The sequence below is a fragment of the Neomonachus schauinslandi genome, chromosome 12 (assembly GCF_002201575.2).
Source record: "Neomonachus schauinslandi chromosome 12, ASM220157v2, whole genome shotgun sequence".
Classification (NCBI taxonomy): domain Eukaryota; kingdom Metazoa; phylum Chordata; class Mammalia; order Carnivora; family Phocidae; genus Neomonachus; species Neomonachus schauinslandi.
The window spans coordinates 5,390,573-5,394,567 of NC_058414.1; positions in this window are offsets into that span (position 1 = coordinate 5,390,573).

The window sequence follows — 3,995 nt, forward strand, 5'->3', positions numbered from 1 at the left end:
CTATTCCCATATAAGGTCTCCTCAAGTACTTCCTGTCACGCTAGAGGAATATGCTTGCTGAATGTGCAAAGTGCATTCTGTTCACCTGGAATGTCTTGCTGGGCAAAACTTCTGTGAATGAATGAGAAAAGTAGAATAAGATAAATAGACTTTGGTACTTACGTTTTTAATCATTTACGGGGGGGGCAGGATTGTGATGAGCAGGAGTTTTATAACATGTTTTGAGCTGTTAATTTAAAAATCTTATGTTCTGAGTAAAATATATATAATGCCTAATAATATATGATATGCATAGCATATGCATCTTAATCTCCCAGTTAACAGTATTGTCTAATAATCAAAGCTTCCTGACAAACTTTGTGGTTTCCCACCCTTTCTAGGAATGAACCCTGGCTTCACCTGGTAATTCTCAGTGCCATGCGTAGACAAATTGTCCCAACAAAAGATTGTGAACTTTAGAGAATCAGAGAGATATACAAAAAAATCCACAGACGCTGGTTTTCTCTGCTAAAATTATGTGTTTTTCTCTCCTATTTAACCCAGGGCCTTTTATTTTTCCTATCTATCAAATATACAAAGCATTCCTCACCTGTCATGAGGCAGGGCATCCTGTGGATGGTTAAATGTAAAGTCATGTCAGGTGAAATCAATTAGCACTAATTAACAGAATCTTTCAGTTTTAAGCCACCTGATCAGCTGAGGCATTTCAAGGTCTGACAAGTGCAGATGAGCAACCCTTGCCACAGTTCGGGGAGGTAAATGATCCAATTAGTGAGGCGATATTTGGCTGCCATAGCTAAGGATGCTGCTGACCTTCCCTGGCATGATGGCTTCCCACCTCCTTAGTTCTAACTTTGCAAAAATATCTTCTCTCCTAGTGTCTCGAGTTGTATGCTGAACGTCTATTATATATGATTCTCTTTGCAGTCTTACCCTTTTCTGGGTGAACAGAGTCAAGACATTTTGGCCTTTTTTTTTTGCCCCAGAGGGCGAAGGTAAAGAAAGAGGCCATGTGAGCAATTGGGGGGTGGGGGTGGGGGAGCAGGACAGCAGGGAGAAATCAGCCTCCATGAAATGTTACTTAAAATGTCAGAGTTGACGTCCACAGAAGAATACCTAAGTCAGCTATGATGAAAATGAAAATATTACGGACTTTGAATTTTCTCTCTGTTATTTCTGTGATGTAGCTGTTTAATGACAATTATTACTCATTAGCTGATGAAATTTAATACATTAAGTAGATACTTTGTGTCACAATAAAAATGGAAGGATTGATCATCTGTTATATAAATGGATACTAGTGATATATCTCAAACAGCCTTAAACCTAAAAGAAAAAAATAGTTCCTCTCCTAATTATTGGGTCTATTCTCCCTCCTTTCCAAGAGCCATTGTGACCATGGTGGGTGGGGTTCCCTGGTGCTCAGCGCTAGATCTGTGCAGGTCTCTCTGTCTGTCTCTTTTGTCTCTATATACACTGTCTAATATCTGTTTCCCACTCACTGGAAGAAGGGCACTTTTGCAGGTAGAGGATGAGTTCTCAGCATTTACCTGTTCTTTATACTGTTATATTCTTGTCTCAGCTGTTAATGAGAGTCATGGCTCTTCTTGCACAAACACATGTCCATGCAAAATATTTTCACAAAATTTCTGGGGGTCAAGGACTCCCAAAGCTCATCCACTGAAATTTATTATGCCATTCACCCCCTGCCCCCAAATGTCCCCTTCCAAATGAAGTTGCTGCAGAAACACATATGCTGACACTCTTGTAATTTCTGAAATTCTAAGGCTGTGCCATCAGGCTCTTTATAGGATTCTGGTTGGATAAAAAAGTTGCAATTTATTCTTTTACTTGTTTAATTCACAAATAGCTATGACCAGCTGTTCCATGCCAGCCTGATACTATGTACAGGGGATAGAAGGGTGACTATGAGAGACACGGCTCTCACCTTTGGAAAACTAGGCATTTGTAATGAGCACTGATTTGAGATTTGTAGAATCGGGAAATCACTATTTTACTGGTTTATTGACCAATGGCCCACCTTAACTCTGTGAACACAATTCCTTAAGAGAAATCCTTTGCTTCATCCTGATAGGTTGCAGGCATCATTCTAACTTTACAGTATTGGACATCTCACCAGATCCTATGTGGGTCTGTCTTGCACATAATAGCATCCCAATGATACATGCTGATGGATCAGAAATAGACTATTTGTTCCACCGGGACTTTCATTTGACCCAACATCTCAGCATAATGGTCAGTTTCGAAGACTTAATTCTACATATCCAGGAAAACTGAGTAAATGAACAGAAGGACTAGGACTGGGTTAGGAAGCAGTAGATCTGGTTTTGAGGCTGGTGCAATGATCTTACCTCAGACCACAGTCAACTTACTGCAAAGATGATCAGAAATGCTAACTCAGGAAAACATTTCTGGGTCTTACTAGATGTAGGCATTTAATTAGAAGGTCCTAGTTCTACATGGAAGGTGCTTAGAATTCACCCCTCCTATCCTCATAAGAAAAAATAAAAAAAAAGAAGTAAAACCTCAACAAACTGAAAATTAACAACTCATTTTAGATCCGTCAGATAATTGAGGCCACAGGGGAAATTGCTGCCCCCCCAAATTGGAAAGACAGACAGGAAGATATGGAAAATCACAGCACAGGAGAAGGCTAAGAGCAGAGTCTCCGCCTAAAGTGAGAATCTATGAGAACACTTTAAACTGCAATTCACAGATTGCTGGGGGATCAAAATGGTTGAGAGTTTTAAAAAAAAACCTCCACAGAGGCCCAGTCTTATGTCCCCCACCTCCCACTTTCATGAGATAATCTCAAGAATTTCTACCAGGTTCTCAAAGTGATAGAGATGCTGTGGAGCTTCCTGCAGGGCCACGGGGAAACGATCAGTTTGAAATACACCCAGACTCCTTAATTTCTCTTTCTTTTGTCTTGTTGTTGGTGTATAGGAATGCCACTGATTTCTGTGCATTGATTTTATATCCTGCCACTTTACTGAATTCCTGTATGAGTTCTAGCAGTGTTGGGGTGGAGTCTTTTGGGTTGTGCTCAGCATCGCTCGGCATCAGGGAAATCCAAATCAAAACCTCAATGAGATATCACCTCACACCAGTCAGAATGGCTAAAATTAACAAGTCAGGAAATGACAGATGTTGGTGGGGATGCGGAGAAAAGGGAACCTTCCTACACTGTTGGTGGGAATGCAAGCTGGTGCAGCCACTCTGGAAAACAGTATGGAGATTCCTCAAAAAGTTGAAAATAGAGCTACCCTATGATCCAGCAATTGCACTACTGGGTATTTACCCCAAAGATACAAATGTAGGGATCCAAAGGGGTGCATGCACCTCGATGTTTATAGCAGCAATGTCCACAATAGCCAAGCTGTGGAAAGAGCCAAGATGTCCATCGACGGTTGAATGGATAAAGAAGATGTGGTATATATATATACAATGGAATATTATGCAGCCATCAAAAGGAATGAGTTCTTGCCATTTGAAATGACGTGGATGGAACTGCAGGGTGTTATGCTGAGTGAAATAAGTCAATCAGAGAAAGACATGTATCATATGACCTCACTGATATGAGGAATTCTTAATCTCAGGAAACAAACTGAGGGTTGCTAGAGTGGTGGGGGTGGGAGGGATGGGGTGGCTGGGTGATAGACATTGGGGAAGGTATGTGCTATGGTGAGCGGTGTGAATTGTGCAAGACTGTTGAATCACAGATCTGTACTTCTGAAACAAATAATACAATATATGTTACAAAAAGAAGAAGAAGAAGTAGAAGAAGAAGAAGAAGAAGAAGAAGAAGAAGAAGAAGAAGAAAGAAGAAGAAGAAAGGAGAAGAAGGAGAAAGGAGAAGAAGGAGAAAAGAGAAGAAGGAGAAGAAGGAGAAGAAGGAGAAGAAGAAGGAGAAGGAGAAGGAGAAGGAGAAGAAGAAGAAGAAGAAGAAGAAGAAGAAGAAGAAGAAGAAGAAG